Source organism: Aquarana catesbeiana, linkage group LG05 (genome assembly GCF_042186555.1).
Source record: "Aquarana catesbeiana isolate 2022-GZ linkage group LG05, ASM4218655v1, whole genome shotgun sequence".
Taxonomy (NCBI): Eukaryota; Metazoa; Chordata; class Amphibia; order Anura; family Ranidae; genus Aquarana; species Aquarana catesbeiana.
Window position 1 is genome coordinate 555090480 of NC_133328.1, and position 15117 is coordinate 555105596.

Sequence of the window (15117 nt, forward strand, 5' to 3'; positions counted from 1 at the left end):
TCCCCCAAATGACCGCATTTTGGAAAGTAGACACCCCAAGGAAATTGTTGAGAGGCATATTGAGCCCATTGAATATTTAATTTTTTGTCCCAAGTGACTGAATAATGACAATTTTTTTTTTTTTTTTTTCACAAAAAGTTGCCACTAGATGATATATTGCTCACACATGCCATGGTTATATGTGGAATTGCACCCCAAAATACATTTTGCCACTTCTGAGTACGGGGATACCACATATGTGGGACTTTTTAGGAGCCTAGCCGTGTACGGGGCCCTGAAAACCAAGCACCGCCTTCAGGATTTCTAAGGGCGTAAATTTTTGATTTCACTCCTCACTACCTATCACAGTTTTGAAGGCCATAAAATGCCAAGATGGCACAAAACCCCCCACAAATGACCCCATTTTGGAAAGTAGACACCCCAAGCTATATGCTGAGAGGTATGTTGAGTCCATGGAATATTTTACATTTAGCCACAAGTTGCAGGAAAATGACAAACTTTTTTTTTTTTTTGCACAAAGTTGTCACTAAATCATATATTGCTCAAACATGCCATGGGCATATGTGGAATTACACCCCAAAACGCATTCTGCTGCTTCTCCTGATTACAGGGATACCACATGTGTGGGACTTTTTGGGAACCTAGCCCCGAAACCCAATCACCGCCTTCAGAATTTCTAAAGGCATACATTTTTGATTTCACTCCTCACTACCTATCACAGTTTCGATGGCCATAAAATGCCAAGATAGCACAACCCCCCCCAAATGACCCCATTTTTGAAAGTAGACACCCCAAGCTATTTGCTGAGAGGCATGGTGAGTATTTTGCAGCTCTCATTTGTTTTTAAAAATTAAGAAAGAAAAGAAAAATTTTCAATTTTCAAAACTTTGTGACAAAAAGCAAGGTCTGCAAAATACTCACCATACCTCTCAGCAAATAGTTTGGGGTGTCTACTTTCCAAAATGGGTCATTTGGGGGGGGTGAACTGTTTTGGCATTCTATGCACAACATTTAGAAGCTTATGTCACACATCACCCATCATTTGGGGGGGTTTTGTACCATCTGGGCATTCCATGGCCTCCGAAACTGTGAGGAGTGAGGAGTGAAATCAAAAATTTTCACCCTTAGAAAGCCTGAAGGCGGTGCTTGGTTTTCAGGGTCCCGTACGCGGCTAGGCTCCCAAAAAGTCTTACACATGTGGTATCCCCATACTCAGGAGAAGCAACAGAATGTATTTTGGGGTGTAATTTCACATATGCCCATGGCATGTTTGAGCAATATATAATTTAGTGACAACCTTGTGCAAAAAAAAAAAAAAAAATGTCATTTTCCCGCAACTTGTGGCAAAATATAAAATATTCCGTGGACTCGACATGCCTCTCAGCAAATAGCTTGGGTTGTCTACTTTCCAAAATGGGGTTGAACTGTTCTGGCATTCTATGCACAACATTTAGAAGCTTATGTCACACATCACCCACTCTTCTAACCACTTGAAGACAAAGCCCTTTCTGACACTTTTTGTTTACATGAAAAAAAAAAAAAAATTGCAAGAAAATTACTTTGAACCCCCAAACATTATTTATTTTTTTTTAAAGCAAAGGCCCTACAGATTAAAATGGTGGCTGTTTCATTTTTTTTTTACACAGTATTTGCGCAGCGATTTTTCAAACACATTTTTTTGTGAAAAAACACACTTTTTTTTAATTTTAATGCACTAAAACACACTGTATTGCCCAAATGTTTGATGAAATAAAAAAGATGATGATCTTAGGCCGAGTACATGGATACCAAACATGACATGCTTTAAAACTGCGCACAAACGTGCAGCAGCGACAAACTACATACATTTTTAAAAGCCTTTACAGGTTACCACTTTAGATTTACAGAGGAGGTCTACTGCTAAAATTACTGCCCTCGATCTGACCTTCGCGGTGATACCTCACATGCATGTTTACATTTGACGCCAGACCGATGCTTGCGTTCGCCTTTGCGCAAGAGCAGGGGGAGGACAGGGTGCTTTTTTTTTTTTTAATTATTTATTTTGCTTTTTTATTTTATTTTTAAATGGTTGCTTTAATTTTTTTCTATTTTTATCATTTTTATTGTTATCTCAGGGAATGTAAATATCCCCTATGATAGCAATAGGTAGTGACAGGTACTCTTTTTAAAAAAAAATTGGGGTCTATTAGACCCTAGATCTATCCTCTGCCCTCAAAGCATCTGACCACACCAAGATCGGTGTGATAAAATGCTTTGCCAATTTCCCAATGGCGCTGCTTACATCCGGCGAAATCAAAGTCATGAATTGCTCGTAGCTTCCGGTTTCTTAGGCCATAGAGATGATTGGAGCCATTCTGGTCTCTGATCAGCTCTATTGTCAGCTGGCAGAACCACTGGCTGCATTCTTAGGTTCCCTGTTGGGACAGGAGAGCCAGAGAAACCATGGAAGATGGTGGGGGGGCATTCCCTCCCACTGCTTGTAAAAGCAGTCTAGAGGCTAATTAGTTGCTAGGATTGCTTTTACATGAAAGCCAACCACTGGCTGAAAAGAATGATACCAAGATGATACCTAAACCCACAGGCATCTTTCTGGTATAACCACTCGAAGTTCAGCAACATACCAGTACATTGCTGGTCCTTGTTGGGCATATATTGTAATCTTTTTTTTCATGCAGCCTATGGGTTGAACGAAAAAAAAAAAGAGATTGATTGGTGGGTATGCCCACCATTAGAATACCTCCCTTCATCCACCCACTTCTAACGCATACACGCACCATTTTGTTTTTAACTGTGGTGGTGAAATCACCTCCTACATCACTTGAGTCACGGCTTTATGTATCGTGGGAGCAAACGCTGTTGCTGTCAAGATAAATAAATCAGTGCTGCAGCTGAATGGCTTAAAAAAATATATACCGAAGCATGGGGGCATCTGCCCCAAAAGTTCGGAGCAAATCGCTCCTCCACCCCTGCTGTCCCCATGCTTCGGCATATATGCTCTTTTTTTTAACTGTGGTGGTGAAATCACCTCCTACAGCGCTGGAGTCACGGCTTTATGTATCGTGGGAGCAAACGCTGTTGCTTTCAAGATAAAAAAAACTGTGCTGCAACTGAATGGCGTACCTGCTAAGCAATTGATGGTTAACAATAAAACAAAGTAACATTACAGTATAACAGTAAGACATACCATACCTGTAAAGCAAATACAAAAAAACATGATAAAAAATAAAACATTTTTTAACGCAATCTGTGCCTAAAATATATATATGCCGAAGCATGGGGGCACCCACCCCAAAAGGTAGAAGCAAATCGCTCCTCCACCCCTGCTGCCCCTATGCTTCGGCATATATGCTCTTTTTTTAACTGTGGTGGTGAAATCACCTCCTACAGCACTGAAATCATGACTTTATGTATCGTGGGAGTAAACGCTGTTGCTGTCAAGATAAATAAATCCACGCTGCAGCTGAATGGCGTACCTGCTAAGCAAATGATGGTTAGCAATAAAACAAACGTTACAGTATAACATACCATACCTGCAAAGCAAATACAATAAAAGATAGTAAAAATAAAAGACAGAGAATGATATAGAACAGTAGTGAGCGATCAGTAGAGCAAACAGTAGAGAGCGAACATAAGAGAGAGAACAATAGAGAGAGAGAAGACAAATACAACCACAACTAATTTTGGCCTTTTTATTTATTTTTTTCTTTGTGTTTTTGTGTGTGTTTTTTTTTTTTTTTTTTTTTACTTTTTTCACTTTTATAAAAACTGTAAAAAAAACTATAAACTTGACATTGCAGATTAGGGTCTCTCAAAATGTGATGGCCATCACATCTTTCGAGACCCCAAGACCCTGTGTACTTGTGCCTATGACTGTGTGGTGCTTCACAGCGAGCAAATTATTACATCTCAAGCAGGCTCTCTCTCCCGGCCTAAAATGGGAATCTACAAGCTGCTGGGGAAAGCCCCGGAGATTAGATCGCACAGTGCCACATGCGCCAATTTGATGATCAAACAAGTGACTAAAAAGTGGCACGCTTGTGTAATAATTGTCCACACACGAGTGGTACCCCTTTTCGAATAAGTCCCATACAATCTTACCAGCGCTCCCTATGTAGTCAGGGAAGTTCTCTGGCTCTACGTAACTACCTCTTCCCTTGTAAACCATAAAATTACATGTATAGCCTGTGGCCCTGTCACAAAACTTATACATCTTGACTCCGTATCTGGCACGCTTGCTGGGAAGATACTGTTTGAATGACAAGCAGCCAGAAAACTTAATCAGGGACTCATCAACGCAGACAACTTGATGGGGAGTAAACAAGGCTACAAAACGTTGGTTGAAGTGGTTTACGAGGGGCCGAATTTTGTAGAACTGATCAAATTCAGGGTCACCCCAAGGACGACAGAGTTCATTATCATTGAAATGCATGAACCGCAATATCTGCTCATATCGTGTCCTGGTCAGGGAGGCAGAGAACACGAGTATATGGTGAACTGGGTCAGTGGACAAATATGACCGCAACTCACTCTTTTTAGTTGTGCCCATGAGGAGGGATAGGCCCAGGAAGGTCATAAATTCGGAGACCGTAATTGGTCTCCAGTCTCTGGCAAGGGTCAGCTGGGGATTAGCGGCGATGAATTTGCCAGCATATAAATTGCTTTGGTCCACAATAGATCTATAGAGATCTTCGGTGAAAAACAGTGAATAAAAATCAAGTGACGTAAAATCAACTGTTTCCACCTGAATTCCGGGTTGGCCAGTGAATGGGGGAAGTATAGGTGCTGCAGAAGTGGTGGGTTCCCAATTAGGATTGGCGAATGCAGCAGGAAAGGCACTATGGGCTCGACGGGCCTGTCTTTGTCTTCTTCTTGGTGGCAGCAGGACACTACTCGTGCTTGCCACCTTGCCAGCTTGAACTGCACTTATGGGACTCGCCATGTCACCAAGTGCAGTGCAGGATGTACTAGGCCACTGGTGCTTGCCAGTTCACCAGAAGGAATAGTAGCCCTAGTACTGTCTCTCTGCTCCATACGAGGGACCTGCGGTTCTTGCACCTCAATGACAGCAGGAGAAGATCGGGGTCTGGTACGCCTGACCTTGGCAGGGACCACAACTTCGTTGTCAGAGCTATCTGTCAGGGTGCCGCTGCTGTCTACAGGTTCGTATTCTGAGCCTGAATCTGAAAGATGAGTGACTTCCTCTACACTATCTGTCATGCTCAGAAACGTGTAGGCCTCTTCACTACTGTACCTTCGATTTGACATTTTGGTCTCTAAATTTACTGGTACAGTAGTGCAATGCCGATCCTGACCTCCCTGGGGCCCTAAGCAAAATTATGCTAAGGGGCCCTCTACCTGACCTGTGATGCCGTGAGCTATGTAAACCATTTGCCATTGCCACACAGTCACACCTGACAGTCCCAATACAATACTCAATAAGTACAACAATATAATATATATATATATATATATATATATATATATATATATATATATATATATATCGTTACATATCTGAGTTCGGATCCCCCACTTACATCAGGGTCTCCAAAGATCCCCCACTTACATCAGGGCCCCAGAGAGCCCCTCCTTACATCAGGATCCCCAGAGAGCCCCTCCTTACATCAGGGTCCCCAGAGAGCCTCCCCTTACATCAGGGTCCCCAGAGAGCCCCCCTTAAATCAGTGTCCTCAGAGAGTCTCCCCCTACATCAGGGTCCCCAGAGAGCCTCCCCCTACATTAGGGTCCCCAGAGAGCCTCCCATTACATCAGGGTCCCCAGAGAGCCCCTCTTTACATCAGGGTCCCCAGAGAGCCCCCCTTACATCAGTGTCCTCAGAGAGCCTCTCCTTACATCAGGATCCCCAGAGAGCCTCCCTACGTACATCAGGGTCCCCAGAGAGTCTCTCCCTACATCAGGGTTCCCAGAAAGCTCCCCTTAAATCAGTGTCCTGATCATTGTCACCTCACCATGCCAATCAATGTAGCCTCACCGTGCCCATCATTGCTGCGTCACCGTGCCAATCATTGCTGCCTCACCGTGCCAATCAATGTAGCCTCACCATACCCATCCATGCAGCCTTACTTTGCCCATCATTGCCACCTTACCATGCCAATCATTGCCGCCTCATCGTGCCAATCAATGTAGCATCAATGTGCCCATCATTGCCACATCACCGTGCCCATCATTGCTGCCTCACCGTGCCCATCATGCAGCCTTACTATGCCCATTATTGCCGCTTCACCATGCCCATCATTGCAGCCTTACTGTGCCCATCATTGCAGCCTTACTGTGCCCATCATTGCCACCTCACTGTGCCCATCATTGCCGCCTCACTGTGCCAACCATTGCTGCCTCACCGTGCCAATCAATGTAGCCTTATTGTGGCCATCATTGCCACCTTACCATGCCCATCATTGCTGCCTTACCATGCCCATCATTGCAGCCTTACTATGCCCATCATTGCCGCTTCACCATGCCCATCATTGCAGCCTTACTGTGCTCCTCATTGCCAGTGTAGCCTCACTGTGCCCATCATTGCCGCCTCACTGTGCCAATCATTGCTGCCTTACCATGCCAATCAATGTAGCCTTACTGTGTCCATCATTGCCACCTTACCGTGCCAATCATTTCCACCTCACTGTGCCAATCAATGTAGCCTTACTGTGCCCATCATTTCTGTCTTACCATGACAATCATTGCCGCCTCACCAGTTAGTGCCAGTGGATTACGTACAGGCACAGCACGCATCTCACGCTGTGTCATGGAGCTCAGTGTGAAAGGTTCAGTCACGCTGTGACAAAAGTCCCACCCTTCTCCTAGACCAGCTCATGTGATAGACAGAACACTGCATCTATCAAACCAGCTGGTCTAGGAGGAGGGTGGGACCTTTGTCACAGTGCGACTTCACACTGAGCTCCCTGACACAGTGGGACTCTGCTTTGAGCTACGCTGCAGCCACAGCATAACTCAAAGTGGCCCCAGGGCAGGCAGCCTACCGGGAAATGTCCCGGTATCCTGGTAGGCCAGTTCAGCCCTGAGCAGAGCCGATCTGCCCTTGGGGACCCCCCACAGCGGCCGGGCCCTCCGCAGCTTGCGTAGTGAGCGTATAGGTCGTATCGGCTCTGCAGTAGCGAGACTCACAGGTAAAAAAGTTCCTGACTGTTAGCAACTGATTCAAACGCTACCAAAAAAACTGTTAGCGTTCGCAGGGATCAGGACTGACTCTGCGAGCGCTGCAGTTATATGTGTTTTGTTTTGTAAGTGACAGTGATCGATTGATACTGCACTTGGATGGGCTGGGCTAGGCGGAGGGGCTAAACGCAGGTGCTAGCAGGTATCTGGGCTGATCCCGCTAACATTGCGTTTTTGGGAACTCTAAACTGTTGGGGATGCTAGTATAGATCTGATAAGATCAGATATCGATCTGTTCAGACACTATACTACTAAGGGAAGCGTATGGTGTGTGTGTGAGTGTTAGCGGTACTGGCACAAATCTGACACTGCCTGGGATGACGCAGACCCTATCTGACGCTAAAACCTAACTTTGATCACCTGCCGGGTGATTAGGGGCTTAAACCTTTATTGGGTAAAATATGGTGGGTGTCCTGACGCTATAAAAAAAATTTAGCTAAACTGCATCACCCGTGACACTTATACTGTGCTCACAGGTGACAGGGGGTAATCAAGGGGTTAAACCTTTGTAGGGGGGTCCCTAAACCTATCTGAGCCTAATACTAATTACTCTAACACTGATTAGTGTCGCTAATGACACTAGTACAGCGATAAAAAAAAAATCTGATTGCTGTACTGGGTAACACAGTGACAGGTGGTGAAGGGGTTAACTGGGGGGGTGATCGGGGGGTGAATGCTGTGCTTAAGTGACCTGGTGTCAGTGTAGTGTTGGTAAACAGAGAAGAAAAAAGTTTAACCCTGCGCTTACCCAACAAATCAGCAGCTCACACAACAAATAAGGATTTTGTCTAAAATTACAAACAAGTGTAGCGCTAGAGATTTTGCAAGCTTATGATATAACGTATATATAACAAGAATATGAAAAAGAAAAAAGTAAGTCTATATCCGTCCACAGTGTGCAAAAATACAGTCTCTGGTGATCTTCAGATATCACTTCAAATACGGAAAATTATTGCTAATCAAATGGTTGCATGCAATTTCCTAATCACCACGTGAATAACTCATACAGAGAATTGAGTGTGATGGACCCTCCACATGGAAAGAATGAAGGCTTACCAGAGGGATTGAACTCATAAGAACATATGTTCAATGAGTCAATCAAGCTTGTATCACCAACAGGTAATAAAAAAGAAAGGACCTCCCAGTTGGATGGCAGCAGAACTCCAAACGTGTCCAGAACCATGAGGGAACTCTCTTTATAATGGATGGCAACCCGTCCAATGGATCATCTCAGGGGGATAGCCCATATGAAATAAAAAGGGGCCACATAGCATAATACCGTTTGTAAAACGAATTTATTAAAACAAGTAAACAACTTACATTTCTGTAGTAAAAAAGCGCTTCAAGTAAAATTATGGCAGGCAGTGGAGTCTCCCGACGCGTTTCGTCTTACAAGACTTCATCTGGGGTACTCACCCACTGCTGCCATACCCCTTAATATAGATACCATGGCCCCCTTGATGAGAATCCAGCTCGTATCCACAATTAACCTGCACTTCCGGGTTTGGCCAAAATGGCGGACCCGCGTGCGTTCCAAGCCTCCTTATGGTGTATCTGTGTGCGTTCCAACGTCATGCTGAATTTCATGCGAGTATTCTCATAAATATAATCATAAATGTAAACCACTTCCCCAAGTTGAAAGAAATCTAACAGTAAACCTAAACTAATAAGGTTACAATATGTTTAAGATCACTAGTAATATAGAACTTGTATCTGAAGATGGGAAGAGCGTGTGACCGGGCATACGTCACCTCGTCTTTAAGATGGGCGCACGTTGCTTCCCATCTCGTGGAGCGCTAAAAGTAAACAGAGACTCGGGCATGCGTTCCAAGCCTCGTTATGGCGATCGACAATACGCAGTGACGTCAGTTACGATCTGCCGTGACAGTGCAGCAAGGCGATCAACTATGCGCGGTGACGTCAGCTGAAATCTGCGCAACAAAGGGATAATCCGATCTAGATGTTGAAATTTAAATAAAAATGGATAAATGTATACAACCAAGATGAGATATTAAGTGGTGTATCGATGTCGATTATCCCTCAATGTCTACACTAAGTGGCAGTATCGTAAAAGTGTAATAGGAGACATAAAAGGGAGAAAAGAGAGTTAATAAATAAAGAATGAATGGAATGAAGCAGTGTCCCAATGATGTGATAGTGAAACGGTAGTGCTATTAGAAGAGTCCGTACGTACGTATAACAGATACTCACCCCTTAGAGATACATACACTTCTAGTAATAGGAGAGATAGTTATGTTGATCCTCCGTATGTTCAAAACCCTATGACCTATCAAAACCAGGGTTTTCACGAGGACCGACACGCCAGAAAACACGATCCAGACCTAAGAGAGGGTGCCGAGGGGGGAGGAGACTACAGAGAAGAAAAGAGAAAAAGAGTTTAGTGGGGCAAGGGGTATTTAATTTGAGTACTCAAACACTTACCCACGCTGAAATTTCAGTGTTGGATAAAGGTCTCAAATACGCCCCCCCTAAGAAATTAAACAAATTCCATACGTTCATCGACGTCCACAAGTATATACGCAAAATTAATATCCAAAGGTACTTGATTTCTAATCCAACACGGACAGATTACCCGGCAGCTACTTCAGGAACTGTACACTCGGGACTATCTAACCCTTCCCTCTTTGTGCCTCCTGTCCCTATTACCCCTGCAGTTAAAATTTTTAGGGATTTCGTTCTTGATGATCTTGCAAGACTGCCAGAAAAACACATCCGACATTCACCATTGTCGAAAGAAGGATTACAATCCTTGTGTGCACGGAAAAATTTAGTGGTCCGCAAAGCAGACAAGGGAGGAGGAATAGTTGTATTAGACAGGAGTCAGTATGAGGAGGAGATGTATCGGATACTGAGAGAACCCGATACTTACATGGAACTTCCTAGTAATCCTACTAACATTTACAAAAAACAATTACAGACACTTGTAACTAAAAGGTTATGATTCTAAGATCTTAAACAAAAAAGAAAAAGCATTCTTGATACCCTCCGCGCCAAGAATTCCCACTATATACTATTTGCCTAAAATCCACAAAAATCCGGTGTGTCCCCAAGGGAGGCCCATCGTGAGTGGTATTAATTCTATTATCTCAAGAATAGGCAAATATATCGATTTTTATTTGCAGCCTATTGTAATGAAAACACCTTCCTTTTTGAAAGATACCAGTTCCACGATTAAACTTCTGGAAGGGATTGAAGTACAGGAAGGGTATATCTTGGCCACAGCGGATGTGGCCTCGTTATACACGTGCATACCACACGAAAGAGGCATAGAAGCTGTCAGACATTTCCTTTACCGGGAACAATCTCTGGCATCTTTTCAATGCGTAATTTTGATAGAACTGCTTGAATTCGCAACCAAACACAACTACTTCTGGTTCGATCAACGTTACTATCTACAACAACGTGGAGTGGCCATGGGAGCGAAATTTGCTCCGAGCCTTGCGAACCTCTTCATGGCCAAATGGGAGGAGGATGTCGTCTATACCCAAGGAACCACTTCATTGGTTCTGTGGGCCAGATATATAGACGACATCCTCCTCCTATGGAGTGGTACTTTAGAATCATTGAAACAATTTTTCGAGTGTCTTAATACAAATGATAGAGGTATCTCCTTAACATATGAAGCTAGCGAAAGTAAGATCCACTTCCTTGACTTGGAAATTAAGATTGTCAATAAACATTTTGAATTTAATACTTATTTTAAGCCAACGGATCGAAACAGCTTCATCCCCAGGGATAGCTGTCATCACAGATCCTGGCTTAATGCAGTCCCTCGGAGTCAGTTCCTGCGACTCCGGAGGAACTGCACCAATCTAGATGTGTTTATAGAACAAGCAAATATCTTGAAACAACAGTTCCTCGACAAGGGATACGATGGCACCACTCTACAATCAGACCTTCGGAGAGTCATTAATATGGACAGAGATTCTCTCTTTGAAGCGAAACCTGAAAGAGAACCTGATTCCACATTCAAATGGGCTATGTTAACCTCATACTCAGTAGAACATAAACAAATTAAGAATATTATGAAACAACATTGGGGGGTTTTGAAGCAAGATAATATTCTAGATAAAATGCTACCCAAAAAAGCCAAACTAATTTTTAAGGGAGCACCATCCCTACGCGGCTTAGTAGCACCTAATGTCACTAACCCTCCAGTGCGGCCTTAATTTTTCCATGACTGGACTGGCTTCTTTCCATGTAGAAAATGTGTTGTATGCCAACATAATACACTAATGGGATGTAAACTAACAGAATTCACATCTACGGTTACAGGAAAAAGGTATACCATCAAGCCTTTCTGCACATGTAACTCCAGGCATGTGGTTTATTTAATTACATGTCCATGTGGCCAACAATATGTTGGCCGCACAACAAGAACTTTCACCAGAAAAGTGGGTGAACATATTGCCCTTATTAAAGGGAGGAAGTCGAAGCATAGTGTACCCAGACATTTTAAGGAATTCCATAACGGTAACCCACTAGGTTCACAATTTCTAGTGATTGACCAATACATTCCATCCTGGAGAGGGGGCACTATGACCAGGGGTGTTTCCCGCCTTGAAACATTCTGGATACATGAGCTACAGTCCCTCTCTCCACGTGGTATGAATATGGAACTAGATATAAATGCATTTATCAATGACTCTTAGACTATATACCTACAGCAAAAATGTATGTTGTATACGTTAATATATGCATAACTCTGTGGACCCTTTTGAGAATCCATCTCGGATTTATATTAGGTTATTTTCTTTTGTGTAAATGTATTCACTTTATTCATATATTGAATAATCCACTGATATTTTTACCACCAGGATCTCCCATATCCTCTGGCCTTCTAGTCACATTTCATTCACTCGAGTACATTGGTTAGTCACTCATGGCACTTAGACTTGTATGTCTCTATTTGACGATATGTACACCCTACGGTGAGGTTTATTACGTTCTCCTCAACATATTAATTTTACACTTTACATCTCTAATTTAAAAACCTTTTGGTCTTTATTTGAGGATATATACACCCTATGGTGGTGTCCATCATCCTCTTCTTAATTTAACATTTTTCACATTTCTTCACATCACAATTTTTATTTTTAATGCAATTCTCACATCTTTTCTTTTTTCTCTTCTTTATTTTTATTTTATTTACATTCATTTTTATCTTTATTTTTATTTCTACATTTATATTTATTTTTATTTTTATTTTTAATTTTATATTTATTTTTATTTATTATTTTTATTTTTATTTTATTTTTCATTTTTTTATTTTTATTTTATATTTATTTTTAATTGTATTTAATTTTACTTTACTTTATGTTATTTTTATTTTCCTAATTTATTTTATCCTTAATTCTTTTCCATTTTTTCCTTCACTTTCCATTTTACATTTTCCGTTACTCTTTTAATAGCACTACCGTTTCACTATCACATCATTGGGACACTGCTTCATTCCATTCATTCTTTATTTATTAACTCTCTTTTCTCCCTTTTATGTCTCCTATTACACTTTTACGATACTACCACTTAGTGTAGACATTGAGGGATAATCGACATCGATACACCACTTAATATCTCATCTTGGTTGTATACATTTATCCATTTTTATTTAAATTTCAACATCTAGATCGGATTATCCCTTTATTGCACAGATTTCAGCTGACGTCACCGCGCATAGTTGATCGCCTTGCTGCACTGTCACAGCAGATCGTAACGGACGTCACTGCGTATTGTCGATCGCCATAACGAGGCTTGGGACGCATGCCCGAGTCTCTGTTTACTTTTAGCGCTCCACGAGATGGGAAGCAACGTGCGCCCATCTTAAAGACGAGGTGACGTATGCCCGGTCACACGCTCTTCCCATCTTCGGATACAAGTTCTATATTACTAGTGATCTTAAACATATTGTAACCTTATTAGTTTAGGTTTACTGTTAGATTTCTTTCAACTTGGGGAAGTGGTTTACATTTATGATTATATTTATGAGAATACTCGCATGAAATTCAGCATGATGTTGGGATTAAGGGGTATGGCAGCAGTGGGTGAGTACCCCAGATGAAGTCTTGTAAGACGAAACGCGTCGGGAGACTCCACTGCCTGCCATAATTTTACTTGAAGCGCTTTTTTACTACAGAAATGTAAGTTGTTTACTTGTTTTAATAAATTCATTTTACAAACGGTATTATGCTATGTGGCCACTTTTTATTTCATATGGGCTATCCCCCTGAGATGATCCATTGGACGGGTTGCCATCCATTATAAAAAGAGTTCCCTCATGGTTCTGGACACGTTTGGAGTTCTGCTGCCATCCAACTGGGAGGTCCTTTCTTTTTTATTACCTGTTGGTGATACAAGCTTGATTGACTCATTGAACATATGTTCTTATGAGTTCAATCGCTCTGGTAAGCCTTCATTCTTTCCGTGTGGAGGGTCCATCACACTCAATTCTCTGTATGAGTTATCCACGTGGTGATTAGGAAATTGCATGCAACCATTTGATTAGCAATAATTTTCCGTATTTGAAGTGACATCTGAAGATCACCAGAGACTGTATTTTTGCACACTGTGGACGGATATAGACTTACTTTTTTCTTTTTCATATTCTTGTTATATATACGTTATATCATAAGCTTGCAAAATCTCTAGCGCTACACTTGTTTGTGCACAGTGTAGTGTTGGTGCAACTCACTTTTAGATGCTCACTCCTCTCGGTCTGGAATGAAAAGACCAACACGAAAAGAGATGACATCACTTCCCCTGTCAGTGTTTACAGTTACACAGAAGGGGAAGGATATCATTCGTCAGGAGTGATCAACTGGTCCAGGCCAGATTTCATTGGCCTGGGCCTGGGGATTGGTCAGTTCCTGATCGAATCTGATCATCGCGGCCCCATGTGCCCAACGTAGCATGACGGCGATCCGCCTGCCTGTGCCATTCTACCGCAGTGTAACTGTGGCGGATGGTCGGCAAGTGGTTAAGGGACAAAATCTGTTTTTATTTTAAATTTGTTTTATTTGAAAGTACACTTACAATTTATTTTGTCTTGTGTACAGCCTTTAGTAAAAACTCTGAGCAGCTCTCGTTTCCATACGATAAGATCAGATGGCAGTGGGTGACATCAATAGAACACAGCTCCACCTCCCATACGTGTTACGTCCTATGGGACTTCATCAGTGGGGTAGAGCCATGGTGTCACCCGAGGATTATTTAAAAGAGGATGTTACCATAACAACACTGATGTCAATTGATCTGCAAGTGCGCAGCTCGAGTAAAATCCATCCCGGAAACCGGAAATAGAGATCACTCCACAGCACAGCTAGGGGGTCAATCATCACGGAGACATACAGCAATCAGTGAAAAGAAAGAAAAAAGGAAATGGACATTTTAAACATATTTATATGCGCTGCACCTTTTTGATTATTATACATGCTAAATTATGTCAAAATATAATAGAGAAACTTGAGTGCTTTTTCCCTTTCATTTGTGTCTACTAGTGGCTATTAATTTAAAGTCCATCATCACTCCTATTTTTTTCCTTGTAATTTATTACATTAGCCAAATAATTCCTATGTTGATAGATTATTTATCCAGTCAAAAATTAACACTGTAATTGTCTATATAAAAAACCAAACAAGAATAAAAGAACCTTTTAAAAACTCAGCACCCAGTTTAACAGCCTGAAGGGAAACCTTGGCCCAGATGAAAACCACAGAAGCCTTCTCTCCAGCAGACAGAGTGATTGTGATGATCAGGAATTGGTGCAGTAAGCCTTATGCAGCGTACACACGGTCGGACTTTTCGACCAGAGTGGTCCGACGGACCGAGTCCGGGGAACAATCCGATCGTGTGTGGGCTTCATCGGACCTTCAGCTGACTTTTCCAGTCGAAAATCTGACGGACTTT

General features: G+C 42.2%; 1 protein-coding gene across 1 annotated transcript in view; it reads left to right on the top strand.

Moving 5' to 3' along the window:
- RALYL (RALY RNA binding protein like) overlaps window positions 1-15117 on the top strand; it is a 1862755-nt gene that overhangs the window by 392407 nt on the left and 1455231 nt on the right. The gene's annotated exons all lie outside the window — the stretch shown is intronic.